Genomic DNA, 14723 nt, shown 5'->3' on the forward strand with positions numbered 1-14723 from the left:
CATTTTTTTAGGATTGTTTTCAGCTGAGAGCAGTTAGCTCTCTACCCTTTCCCTTCCTATCTAAAAACAGTGTATAAATTTCCCTTTGTAAAGGTAACATAAATTGCCATTTCTAAACTTGTCTCCATCTCCAGTACTGGAAAAAGAAGTATTCGGGAGACAGCTGTTATCACCTGAAAGGACCCTTATCTGCACAACAAATCTTACTAAACAACTCTCATTTACCATACATTTCCCAGTCACCTTCCCAGAACTACCCCCCCCCCCGCCCCCAGAGGCGCCCATCCCCTTTTCCTTTGTCTAGCCTCTTCCCTATACTTTATCACCCTGTATTAAGAAGATAAATTCTTACACCCAAATTCTTTCACCTTCTTGAGTCACATTTCTTTGTGAACTCCTGAGCATAGGTATGTAATTACTTTTTTTCTCCCTTATTAAGCTGTCTTTTGTCAGTTTAACTTGTGCTGATACGAGGTACTGAATCTAAGAGAGCAGGGAAGTTTTTCCTTCCCTATATAGGTATGAAAACTTTCTCTTTTTGTCCTTTTTTCTTGGCATTATTTTTCTTGTTCCCTGGCTTTCCCTAGAAACTATTTCTCAGAACCTTTGGCCATCTTCATGAGGATTTAGAAGCAAAAGAGAGAGGAGGTGTCCCAGATCTTTGGGAGCAGAGGGCCTACGGGAGACACTGCCTACTGCTGCAGCCATCTGATGTCCACAGGGAAGCAGAGGCCCTTGGGGAGGCTTCTAGGATAGATTAAGACACAGCTGGGGCTCTTGGTTTAGTTTAAACTTTCCTGACAACTTAGTCAGGATTCTGCGCTGCTATTGCCACTCCACCTGAAATGTCCCCTAACACTGCCTCCCCCTTGCTTGTTTCCTCTTGTTTAATTCTCATCTCCCCTAGGCCATGTGATGCTCGCTCGAGGGCAGGAGCTCTTTGAGTCTTGCCTTCTACTGAATGTCCAGTGTCGTGCTGTGCCTCACGTGCAGAACACACTTTCACACACATTTATTGAGTGAGCGAACTGAGACAACTATGCTGAGTAAGAACTAAGATTCATTTGTTCACAGTAAAAAAAAAAAAAAAAATCCCGTGTTTACTTAGTTCTAATCTAAGCAATATAGTTACAGTCAAATGTCAGATGCCGACTTCTCCACTTACACCTGTGTGCATCACAACTCACTTCAACATTGGTGCAGAAAAGGAATGAAAGGGGAAAAGTGTTGTTTTCTTGAAAAAAAAAACCAAAAAAGCCTTTAACAATCAGTTCGGAGTACTGATGCTCTCCTTGGAGAGCCCCTCCAAAATCTGGTTCTGCTGTAACACAGGGCAGAAGGGAATGCCATCTCTGGGCTGTGATTTACCCTCGGATGAGAATGAGGTACCTATTACACAGGCCTGGGGTTGAGGGATATAGTTTGGGTCAAGCAGGCAGCCATTCCTGTCTGTTCTGCCCCATTCTCAGGCCTGGTTTCTCCTCTCATTCCCCTCCCTCAGGCATTCTGACAGCTTCAGGAGGGGCCAGCTCTTATAAGGGTATGTTGGATAGCAGGAGAGAGATCAAAACGATAATAGCTTTCTATGTGCCAAACACTTCTTACATTATCTCTTTCCTCTTCACAGCAATCCTGTGAGGTGAGTATTACTTCCAGTCTACAGATGAGGAAAACAGGACGAGAAAGTATAAGAACTTTCCCAAGGTCATTTAGCTGGTAAATGGCAAAGTCAGGACTTGAGTTGCAGCTACCACACTAGACTGCATCCTACTGGACTGGGATCAACAAGGGGCCCCCCAGCTTTCCCTAGAGATCCTCCAGAGCCAGGGTTGGGTCAGCCTCAGTCATTCCCATCCCTCAAACTATATTAACAAACCATGCTGTACAGACATGTTACATAATACTTGCCTTACACAGACAAGGCCTCAGGAACTGTCTATAATTTCATATACATCAAAAATAAGGAATTACATGATAACATTTGGAAACAGAAGTCTATTTGAAGCCAAACTATATGGCCTTGGGCAAGTCGTTTAATCTCTGTGAGCTTCTGATTCCTCATCTGGAGAGTGAGGATGATAATGCCTCACTTGGAAGCCAGGTAAGTGATCAATTGAGCATCTGGCCCATAGGAGGCCCAACAAGCACTGATTTCTCTGTTTTCCTCGCTTTGCCACTGGGAGCAGCAGGGGCAGTGCCAAACGTGGGGCCAGGAGGGGGGCTGATGCAGAATTCCAGTGCTTCTCCACTGCCAGAGATCAGTGCCTGGACCAGCAGGGTACTAATCATATGGACATAACCAGTTCCGTCATTCCCTTGTCATTTTCTGGGGTCAAATTCCAAGTTTCTTGGGTCATCATTCCGCTGAAACGAATGGGTGTAATATAGGCCACAAGTCACAGGCAGCAATGGAAAGCTCTTAGTTCTCCCAGAATGAGAGCCAAACAAAACAAGAGCCTTTCTAAAGGGATAAGACAAAAGCAACAAGCCTGAAATCCAACATCATGAAGTTCAAGTTTCCAGCATGCGCAGTCTAGTTGCATGATTTCCCTTTTAATTTCAGAATCATAAACCAAACCAAACAAAAAAGCAGCTAAAAGTCTCCTTGAAAGGATGAAGGAGTGTCTCTTTCAAGAAAAAAAGGCACTGCTAGTAACTATCTTAGGAGTAATTCAGGCATAAAGTAGAAGAAGTGGGCAGTAATCATATTTTCAACTTTATATTCTAATAAACAAGTCCCACTCTGGGGTAACATCTCTCAGAGCCACTGTTTGTCCTTAGGACCACCTCAAATTATATTTTTGGCTCAATTATGTTTACCTTGCCCATGATTTAGAATTATGCTTGCTTTATTCCCTAACAAAATTTTTTTAAGCCAGTAGAAATGGTGGCTTACCATGGCCTTGCCTGAATTTTTTGTGTTTGGCTTTGAAAAATTCGAATATATTTCCAGAGAAAATGCTAAATAGCTAAAATCATACTTATCAAAAATATTCTGGGATCATTTGTTGCTGTATCCTTTTTGAAAATTGAGGTATAATTGATGTATTATATGGTTTCAGGTGTACAACATGATTCCATATTTATGTATACTGCAAAATGATCAACACGACAAGTCTAGTTAGCATCTGTCACTATGCAGTTACAAATTTTTTTTCTTGTGATGAGACCTACAAGCCCTACTCTCTTAGCACCTTTTAAATATGCAACATGATATTATTAACTCTCGTCAATATAGGCAACAGAGTATGCATCTGTATACTTTTGATTTAAACTTTGCCATATGCATTTTGGTTATTAACTGCAGTGCGTGTATCTACAACATACAAAATGAGAAAGACAAAGTCTTTCCAAAACCTGACTTTTTACCAGGTATTTCTCCTTTCTGAGGAGAGGAATCAGGAGATTATAGAATGTTAGTGCTATAAAGACAGAGAAACTGAGGCCTAAGGAAATGAAACGCCTTGTGCAAGGCCACACAGTCACTCCACAGTTCCTGCTGGAGGGTATCTGTCAGTTTGTTTTGGATTCTGTGTGAAGAGCATTCAGCTTCCTCGAGTTAATGGATTATTGATTAATGTTCAGAAAAATGCACAAAGAAGTTTTTTATGTTCCCCACTATGAGAACTTCTTTTATTCTTCCTCAGTGGGAACCCTCGGAGCATTCTGGCCAAGACAATTCTTCATTGTGTGTGGAGGTCCCAAGAGTTTCAGGATCTTAGCATCTCCAGCCCAACAACCACAGCCAGGGTGAGAGCAGAAATGCCTTATGCATTTCCAAACACCTCCTAGTACTGCCTTTAGTTGATACCCACTGGGGTATTCTAAGACCAAAATGATGAAAAGTCCTCCCTCGCTACCTTGCCCTCCCCAGTGCCTTCTGTACTACTCATCTCACTAAATCATCATTCCTTCCTTCCTTTCAAGGTTTTCTAAGCATCCAGGAATAACCACGAGTGATATTTATCCATTTACCAGCTTCAGGCATATGGGGCATTGTGAAGCAGGAGGCAACTAAGCCCCGTGTTTTCAGAGCTCCTCAGGGCATCCAACAGCTACTGCCTACTTGCCTTTGGACGTGCAAGATCCTGCTCAACACTCTCCTTGCCTTTCCAATAATCTGCTCTCCAACAGGATTTCTGGCAGGGACAGTTGACGTGGATGGGATTCTTAGAGATCAGCCAGCCCAAGAGCTTCCTTTGAAAACCAGAGCCTAGATGTCAAGAGTTGTGCCCAAGGTCATACAGCTCATCCATCACAGAACCAGATCTTAGCCCCTTTTCTTCCTTCCATGTCCCAGAGACAAACTCCCCACATGCCACCGCTTTTCCAAGGATCAACCCTGGTTACACGCCCAGGTTAGCACAAAGGCTCAATCCACATCGCCTCACTGGGATTCTGCACTCACACAGCTCTTGCCCGCTTTTGTGTGAATAAGGTAGATAATCTTCATTTCAGGAAACCACTCTGAAGCAAGGGTCAGTGCTGTGGCGTGACTAAGAGCATGGAATTCCTCAGTGTAAAGCCAGATTGACCTCTTATTTTGGGCAAGCTGCCTAGCTTCTGTGCCTCAGTTTCCTCGTTTATAAATTGGGAGTCAATAATAGCCAAGCTATGTATGTTATGATTAAATGGAATCACGGATCTAAAGCACCCACAACAGTGCCTGGCACATTATAAATACAGGTTAAGTCTTGTCATCATCATCTTCTGCTTCTTCATCAATTACACCACTTTTCTTCCCCTGAAAATCTGACCAAGGAAAGAAAGCAGGGCTGGTTCACTTTCTCACACCAGCATAAACCAGAAGGGGCTCTCCCTTTGGGGACATAAGCAATGGTCTCCAATCCAGGGCTAATTCAGTTCCTACTCAAAATTGAAGACAGTCATGAAAATGTATAAACTCAACATACTTAACTTTGGGAATAAAAATTAAGCAAAACGAAGTTTATTTTTTAAGAGTAAAGCACCAGCTCACACCTCTAAATGATCTTTTCTCTTTTATAGGGCCATTTTAGCTGTTTCTCCTAGTCAATGATCATCCAGTCAAGTAAATAGAAAGATACATAAATTATGGGTCTTGCCTTCAAGGAGGCTTTTTTAAGCAGTACAACTTGCTGCCTTTCATTCTGTGTACCTAAGTTTCACTCTGTGATGGGCTCGGGATCTTGGTAAATCAATAGTGCCAGGGCTGACAGTCTACCAGGTTCGCTGACCCTCCTCTCCCTTCCTTGTAGGCCATCACTCCTAATGGGGTGGTTCCCCAGGCTTCCATGCTGTTCCCAGTTCTTTTAGAGCCCAGTCAGTTGCTTCCTCCTGAGGAGTGGCTGGAAGAGTATATTAAACATGTCTTTTTATTTTCTTTATTTTGATGGTTTGACATTTGGAGCCTTGCTGACTTTGGAGGGACTCCCCCTCCCAGGGTTAGCCAATTCCTGGAGATAGTAAATGACTTACCTTGTGAATGTATCTTTCATATGCAAACCAGTGCCAACCAATTTCTCCAATCACCTCCTCTATTGGGCTGTCATACTTCCAACCACCATCCACCTGTCCTAATCATCTCAGGGGCAGGTACCAGACAGTTAGGGACAGCTACTATGCCCCAAAGCCCACTCAGATTATTGAAACTAGTACAATAAAAGTTCTTGTCCACATTTTATCTTCACTCTCTCTGCCTCCTGACCGACCCTCATGCTTCCGCATGGGGCCCACCTGCAGGGCGTGCCATGTCTCCTATTTTATACTCCAGGAAACTAAGTAAACAACCTTTTCCTTCACGACAGTCATTTCCATGTCTGCATGTCTTACCACACCTGATTAAAACAAATCTTGGGAACCCTTACAACAAAGGGAAATAAAACAGAGGAGAAAGAGTCAGAGACAAGAGCTCGTTGGGGAGGGAGGATAGAATGCAATTCAGTAAACAAGATAAGAACAGGATAATAATCCCTCATCCCTATAAAAGGTGAGAGATGATCAAAAGCTTTCATAGACACAAAGTCACCCAGCTTTTGGCAAAAGCCTGTGAGGTCAGCATTATTAATCTCATTTTACACAAAGCAATTGAGACCCAGAGAGATTAAGTGATTTGACCAAGATCCTACAGTTAGTGGTGGCAATGCTGGGATTTGAACCCAGAGCTATCAGAGTCTACAATCCTATGGTTGCCTCCCAAATAAGCAGAGAATAATGGAGCCTGGAGCTGTCTGTGATCTTATAATCTGAGTATTCGTTCAATTTGCTTCCAGCTCATGGGCTCACCAAGCTCCCCATAGATGAGAGACTTGGGTGCTTCCTTACCTTCCCCAATGCTTTGTGCATAATAGGGCATTCAGAAGCACACATTGAACTAAGGAATGAAGGAAGAGAAATCAAAAGGGGGCAGGTAAACAGCTCCAAACTGCCTAGGAACCCACTGACTTCCCCTCTCTTGTCCTTGGCTGTGACACACCAAGGAAGCACTGGTATACTGAACTGATGAAGGAAATTTTGAGATGCTACCTATAGAAGACACTGAAACTTCTGTCAGGACAATTTTAAAAGAAATGGTCAAAAAAAAGTGTTCTGCAGAGTTTTGGAGAGCTAAAGGCCAAAGAAGCTATTCTGGTCTGGTTTGCATCTGGCCTTGTTTTCTTCTTAAGCAACTCTGACTGCTTAGGAAGCTCATGTCTGGGATTGAGAAGTTTGGTTTAAGTTTCTCAGAATGCCTAAATGTCTAACTACTCTTCATCACAGATGGCTGGACCTAAGATTAACTGCTAGTTTTCTTTGCTTTACCAAGTAGATGTAATCTACCAACTTTAGCTGTAATGTGAAATCTATTTTTCCATTGACTTCTTTCCTAAAATTGGAGGATGCATTCCAGTGCTAAAACAGCAGACTTTATTTACAACCAATGGCAGATAGCAACTCTTCTCTGTTACTGCCCTTCAAAACTGAGTTACCCACAGGGTCACTATTCAGTTTTTCTGAATAGGTTGGCCCTACTGTGTGCTTAAAAGCTTAAATTTGGGAGTCAGACAAATATGGGTTGAGTTCCAATTAATAGTAGCTATAAGTAGGGAGGGTATAGTTTAAGTGGTAGAGTGCATGCTAGGCATGCACAAGGTCCTGGGTTCAATCCCCAGTACCGCCTCTAAAAATATATAAACCTAATTACCTGCCCCCTCCAAAAAACAAAAACAAAAACAAAAACAAAAACAAAAACAAAAACAAAAACAAAACAATTAGTAGTAGTTATATGACTTTGGGCAAATAATTTATCCTCTTTGAACTTTCATTTTTTTTAATCTGTAAGATGGCATAATAATAGTACTTATCATACAAATTTGCTAAGAAGAATCAATATATAATTCAAATAATTATATAATATAATGTTTATAATATATTATAGAATATAATAATATGTGGTAGCAGGAGTTAGTACCTTTAATTATTCTTGACTGGGCACCGTGAGCCTTTGCAGTCTGGGCTGTGGGTATAGCATTACTGGCTTCTGGTCGAAATTCCCTTCTAACTGTCTTCATCAATTGGATAGTATACCCCTACTTTCCTTCTAACTCCTATTTTTCCTCTTTTGACAAAGGAGAGAGGCTGTGTTCTAGCTCCATGTCCCTATAGCATTTTCACCCACTAATTCAACAAATATTTATTGATCACTCTTTTATTTTGATTTTTTTCTGTTGCTGCATTAACAAACCACCTAAAACGTACTGGCTTAACACAATTATCATTTTATTTGCTCGCAGGTTTTCAGTCTGGTCTGGGCTCAGTTGGGAGTTTCTTCTGCTGGTCTTGCCAGTGGTCATTTTATGGCTGCATTTATCTGGCAGATCCATTTAGGGATGAACTCATACTGGATGCTAGGGTGGCTGGGTCTCTCTTTACATAGTCTCAGGATTTCTAACTCTCTATATCGCCTCTTCACAAGGAGCCTAACTTTTTACATGCACCTCAGGGCTCCCAAAAGTGCAAAAGCAGAAGCTGCCGGGTCTTCTTAAGGCTCTGGGCTGGAACTGCCACAGCATCACTTCTGCCACATTTTGTTGATTAAGGAGGACCAGCCTGGCTCCCAAGGGAGGTGTGGTTCCTTGGGGGCCAGTAACATAACAGACTATCAAAAGCACATTCTAACACTTTGCTAGGCTCACTGGTGAACCTGTCAGACTCGGTCTCTGCCTCCCTAGAGCCGACATCCCAGGGCAGGGGTTCTCAAAACTTGAAAGTGCATCAGAATCACTTTGAGAACCACTGTTCTCGGGTCGCTTCAGCCCTAGACTACATGCCCAGAGATTTTAATTCAGTTGGTCTAGGGTGAGGTATCTGTATTTAAAAAAAAAAAAAAAAAAACCAAACATTTCCTAAGTGATCCTAATGAACAAACAGCCAGGGCTGAGAACCATTGCTTTTAGAGTCTATTCTGTCTCCCTCTCTTTTCGCTTAAAAGCTTCCTTGAGCTGGTCACAATTTGATTCATCTTTATGATCCCACCTGAATATTTCTCTTCTTTGAAACAAGGGTTCTCAAATTTTGTTGCACTTTAGAATTTAAAGCAATTTTTAAGTCCTGAAGTCCAGGTCACACTCCACACAAATTACATAAGAACTTCTAGAGATGTAACCTAAGCATTCAAGTATTTTTTCAAACTCCCCAGGTGATTCCAAAGTGCAGCCAAGTTTGAGAATGGGTGCTTTAAAGCACCCTTACTGACATTTTCCCAGTATACATTTGTAGGTTAAAAAACACTCCTTCCCATGGTCATCTCCAATGTCTTCCTTCGAACACTAAAAACTGCAGAGGATATTTTAACCTAAAATCTTAACTTCTCCTCTGTCTAATCCCACTTACATCAGCATTCATGCCTCAATTGCATAATCATCCTTTAGGGAAACCAGATTTTGCCACATTTGCCATTAAAAAACTTTTTACCCAAGTCAATGAGGAACTTTTGGCGAGGAAGGGGTTAAGATGATAGCCCAGTTGCATGCTGGGAACTGTAGTTCAATAGCAGTGCCTAGCCAGTGAGGCGCTAGGGGCCTCCAAAGCAGCACCCAGCACCCCACATCCCACACTGCCCTTTGGAGAGGCAGTGTCCAGCAGTGACTAACACCTTGGGCACCAGAGTCACACTGCCTGGGTTTGATTCCAGTGACACCCCTCACTAGCTGTGGGACTCTGAGCATGCTCTCTAACCTCCTGGACCTCCTTTTATTTTTTCTGTAAATATAGAGGAAATAATAATAATAATAATAATAATAATAATAATAATAATAATAATAATAATAATAATAATATCCAGACCATGAGGTTTTTATGAGGCTTAAATGAATTAATACAATAAAGTGCTTAGACCAGCAGCTCACACATGATATTCCTTCTCTGAGTGTCAGCTTTGGTTATTATTGCCTTCTCAACTCCACTCTTGGCTAAACCTCTATTCTCTTGGAGCACAAGAGTTGAAATCCCCCGATTCCACAGTCAGGACATAGAGTTTAGCTGATTTTTGGGAAATTATTTGTAACTGTTTATCTAAATTGTCCCCTGGTCATTGCTCTTTAAAATCATGAGGTTGGGTTTGGGATGATAGCTGATATCATTGCCCTTTGTCCCCACCTAACAGATCCTGGCACATGTCCTGTAGTGAGGGTCCCTTGGTTTTGCCTGGCTAGCGTCCATCCTCTCTGCTTCTGGTAGTAGCACCCAAGTTTGCTTTGGGGACCAGCCCTCTCCCATAGTGTGTACCCCAGGTGGGACTGCCAAACAACGTGCTCTGGCTTCCCATGGAAAATGGGGGGGTATCTGACTCCAGCTCAGCCCAATGGACTCTCTCCTTTGGGGAGGAACATGTGGATAATAACTGGTTGGAATGGAGTCACATGAGGACATTGCCCATTAGTTCCTGCTGCCTAGATCCCCAAGTTCCCACAAATTTCTCCATTTCTAAAGCCTGCTTAGACAGCCCTTCCTTGGATTCCGCGAGTCACTCCATCACTGTGGCAGTAAGGTTCTTTTATGTTTAGATTGGCAGAGTCAGTGTCTATTACTTTCTACCAACGAGTCCTTAGTGACATACTACTTCTAATCTTTAAGATCTGGCCCTCTGCTCACTGCCCTCTCCCCACTCCCCATTTAATTCTGGGAGAGTATCAGAAGTTGAATGCCTTCTTTGTGACATGCCTTCCACGTGCACTATCACTAAGTTTAATATCAACAATGCAAAGGTATTCTACTTTACCAATGTGGAAAATGAGGCACAGAGAAGCTAAGCAACTTGCCTAAAGTCACACAGCCAGTAAATAACAGAAATGATATTTTATCAGGCTAATTGTTGCCCTCAATCAGTAAGTGAAATTTATTGGAATTGAGATCAACAATTCTCTGCGATTTCACAGGCTCCTGGTGCGGGTGAAGATCTTTAGCATCCTCTAATGCAGTGTTTTCTTTTTCTTTTCCTTTTTTTAGGGGGGAAGATCATAAACCGATTGTAAGAAACGTATTTTATATCACAACCCTGCGTGCACAAACACACACACACACAAACACACACACAAACACCCCACAAAGAATGGAAACAAAGTCTTCACAAGGCACTAGCTACTCTTAAAGGTAACAGAGTCCAATTTTGGATTCAAAACTATTTTGTTCTTTAAAATTCTGCTTGCACCTACTAGATTGATTTTGTAACCCACTAATGCATCTGACTCGCTGCTTCAAAAACCCTGCTCTATTGAGAAAGCTGCTTAAACTGACACCAGTTTGCATGTCTGAGTGTAAAAGGAGGCAGCGCCACGCTGGATCTTTTAAGGCTCAGAATAATGATTTGTTTACTTGCACAATGTGTGTTTCCTAGGTCACACCAGCCTGAGGGGAAAACTGGGATCAGAACCACGGCACAGGCTGTTCTTTCTCTCTCTGCTTTCATCAACTCTCTCAGAATTGCCAGTCCCTCCTAAAAGACCCCTTCCAGTTTCTGAGAACGCCAGGGAATGTCACACGTGTGTTCCCAAATAGCCTTCATTTCCCCTCTCTTCTGCTCAGGCTCCCTGCTGGGATCATTTGTCACTTCCTATGTCTGCGGGGCTGTCACTACTGTGGGACACTCAGGTTGAGTTGTACCTGGTGGAAAATCCAGTGACTTTGGTGATGCCTGAGCCATGGGCCTGGATGAGGATGCTGTTGGTGTCACATCTCTACGACAGCTTCAGGTGTCAGAGTACTTTGTGTGGTCCTCACAGCACCCACGTGCAACGGCATGGTGCCCTTGTTACAGGCGTCCCAAAGTAGATTCTTCTTACCCCCTCAAATTACACAGGTTCAAGGGCAATGGGTTGAAGAAAAAAATCTTCACCCTTGTTCATAACCACCTTCTTCTCCAGCTCTGGACCTTGTCCCAGACCAAGCTTGGGTATTCCTACTCTCACCCAAACTGGGAGAGAGTTCTTTCTTTCCCTGGAGGCTTCTTGGTTCTTCCATGTGCAGAGACTCTTGGCAAGGCCACAGTCTGTCATAGTGCCCAGAAGTGCCTGCTTCCTAGAGTGAACTTACACTTAAAATAAATCCATTTTTGTCTGAGAGCTTTGCTTCCCAGGTATCAGGAGTCCCATGTTCAGAATTCAAGTCCTGTTGCAATGCTGATGATGATGATGATGACGACAAATCTTTTCCATGTATTGGACCCCATGCTAAGCACTGTAGATACATTACCGTCTCTCATTCTCTAAGCAACTTTATGTGATATGTACTATTCTACGTACTCCTCAGTTTACAGAGGAGAAAACTGTGCCCTGGAAACGTTGAACAGCCAGCCTATGGTCACGTGGACGGCCAAGTCCAGAGCCAGCCCTGGACCCCTCAGCTCCTCCTCCAGAGCTGGGACTGGACAGTAAGCCTGCTTCAGTCAGGCCTCCCTACCTCTCTGGGCCTCCTTCCAGCTCTGCCTGCATCCTTTCCAGGCCCCTCTCCCAAGGCCCCCGCTGTGATGCACAGGTGGGTTGCCCAACCTCATATGAAGGCCTCCAAGCTGGTGGGAACCCCGAAGCTTCCACCCTCCTGCTTCCCACATCCTCTCTGCGCCCTTCCAGGGATTCCCAGAGCAGCGCAGGGAAGCCTGGTCAGTAATAGAGCCCCCTCTCCAGGCCCCTCAGGACTTCAGCATAGCAGCAACCTGCCCTCCTTTCACTAGCCCTCTCCTCCATTCAGTTCTGGAGCCTGGAATGGTTATTCCTCCCTAAAAGGCCATCAGCAATCTGTACTACACGGTTAAAATGGTGCCTGATCATAGTGGGTGTTTTAATTGAATAGGGAATTCAAGTCTGGGCATTTAAATGCCATAGAAAAAGAAAAAGTTACTGTCTTTTCAGAATGCCCATTGTAATTTGTCCTTAGAGTCCCCCCTTCACCCCCCATCATGGTCCTTTTTCCACTTGAACTGACAAACTGAACCACTAGATAAATACAGCTGCAAAGTGAAGTTATGGGTATGATTTCTGTCCCTCATTTGTTTGCCCTCCGAGCTTAACCAAGTCAAATATGAAAGACCGTTCACCCTTTCTTTGACCCTTCTACAGAGCACAAAGCCCAGGGCTGATCACGGCATCGTGATAATCTGATACATTTGAAAGTGAAACAGAGTAGGGGAATTATCTTGTTGACTGCACCGATCAGTTTAACCAAGTATCTGCCAGAGTGTCATCCCATGCAGAGTGGTGGCTCTGCCACTCACTGTCTGTGCGACCTCCTGTACCTGTTACAGTTTCCCCATCTGTAACACTCAGGGATTGGATCCGAGAACTCTGAGGTCCCTGAAAGTTCTCAGGGTCTTTATAGTTACAGAACACATCGTTTGCAAGTCAGATAACTTAGGGCGTGGGTGATTGTTTGAATAAAAAACATCTTCTATAACATTCTCGCCACGTAATTAAGTTACAAAGCAGGTTTGCATTGTGCACTTGAAGTAGGATTCAGTTTACAAAAATCTGACTTGCAGCCAACTTTTAAGTGACACTTTTACTGTTTCAAGTGGGGCTTGCCTGTAGGTCACAGTTTCTAAAAATCGCTGTGATATACTCCCTCCCTCCATAGAGCCCTAAGCAGTGAAGCAAGAGCAGAATGCATTCAAAGTCATTGCTTCTCCTGGACTTAGTTTTCCTTTTCTGTTCTCTAAACAAACAAACAAATAAAAAGCCTAATATAATCACAAATCCTCAAAAAGGAGCTTAAGGATAATAACCTACTGGTCCTTTTGAAACACAAACCAGATCATATCACTCCTCTGCCTAAAACTCTGCAGAGGTGTCCATGGTTCTCCAGGTGGTGGCCAGGCCTTGGCAAGTGCTCCTTGCTCCACCTGGAAGGCTCACACCAACCTGCACTTTCATTCCCCCCTTACCTGAGAACTCAGCTCGATCGTCGATTCTTTGGTGAATTGTCCTTGACTTCCTTCAGGGTAACTCTGAGAAGCAATGTCGGGTTTCTTTGGATGAGCGTGTCCCGACCGACCGTGGAGAGCCTCTATGCTCTGTTGCTGCCCATAACGACACACTGGCTGCTCACGTCGTGCACGACGCGGTCCAGGCCCCAGATTTGCCCCGGGGTCTCTCCTTTTGTGGAGCCTGCAGTCTTCTGGGTAAACAGAGAGCAGTCAGATACGAGAAGGACCACAACTGCACCACCCTGCCCTCCCCGTAAATGAGGGGTGGGAGTGAGTGCAGGGGGAGCCACCGACGAGAGGGGAAGGGTAGACTGTCAATGCCTCCAGTTCTGTGTGTGCAGGGTGAGTTTCTGTCCTAATCACACATTTGCTTAGACAGTCCTTGTACTATTTTCAGCCTAAGAAGCTGAAAGAGAAAGAGTGTGGACTGACATCCCCAGGCTGGCTGTGCCAGCTTGAGGGGTGGCCGCCTTCAGCCTGGTAAGAGGACTAAGCAGACATTCCTCCATCCTAAGCACAGACTATACCGCCCTGCCCCCAAAGCCAGGGCCTCTTGTTTAAATGAATTTCCTTCTCCAAAGGGACATCCTCTTTCCCATCAAATATGACAGTAACATAGCCTTCCATTTTGACTTAATGTTCATAATACTTATGGAACCTCTGTGCTCTCGTGCCCATTCTACAGATGGGGGAATAGATCTAGAGACAACATTGGGCTAATTCTTGGCAGAACTGGACCTTCCAAAGCCACTAGGTCTCTGGCATCTCCTCAGCCTATCTCAGCCTCCTGGGTTCAGCCAGAGCTTTTCCAGAGCCCTGGAAGCCAAAGCTGGCTGCCTCCTGCTGCCAGGGAGTTCCTTCCAGGCTTCTGGTTCTAGGGCTGAAGAAGGGGGAGTGTGAGAGGTGAGGAGGGCAGATTACACACAGAGGCAGTCAATGCTTCTGTCTCCCTCCCTCACCACGGGAGAAGGGGATGGTTTACACATGGGCGGGGCAGATTATGAAAATCAATAATTTATGACAATTAAGTGTCAGAAAAGTATTTACTCACATTCACTCCCTGAAAGTCACATTCTCCATGTGTTCTTGTTTGTCTTTCAGCGATGGCGTCAGTCAGGTGGACTCAGAAAGAAATACCAAGGTTTCAGCCAAATGCTGCCGAGGGAGAGAGTTTCATTTCACTTCATTTTTTTCAGCCAGGGCTGGCTCCAAAGCTAGTTTTTCTTACTAGGTTGTTTGCCACATGAAAAGCAAATTCCCAGAGGTTTCTGAGATTGCCGAGATCCAGGCA

The 14723-nt window shown here is 43.9% G+C and overlaps 1 protein-coding gene across 4 annotated transcripts in view; it reads right to left on the minus strand.

Annotated features, from left to right (window-relative positions):
• Positions 1-14708, minus strand: part of LOC105084242 (protein FRA10AC1) — a 74059-nt gene extending 59351 nt beyond the window's left edge. For 3 of the 4 annotated variants that reach the window (XM_064488231.1, XM_064488229.1, XM_064488230.1), the window contains exons 1-2: positions 14484-14708; positions 13391-13623 (exon numbers count right to left, since the gene is read on the minus strand). The gene's annotated coding sequence lies outside the window, so the exon portion shown is untranslated. The remainder of the gene's footprint in view (positions 1-13390; positions 13624-14483) is intronic. The other variant, XM_064488233.1, reaches the window with a different exon arrangement.
• Between the last annotated feature and the right edge of the window lie 15 nt (positions 14709-14723).

Source organism: Camelus dromedarius, chromosome 8 (assembly GCF_036321535.1).
Source record: "Camelus dromedarius isolate mCamDro1 chromosome 8, mCamDro1.pat, whole genome shotgun sequence".
Taxonomy (NCBI): Eukaryota; Metazoa; Chordata; class Mammalia; order Artiodactyla; family Camelidae; genus Camelus; species Camelus dromedarius.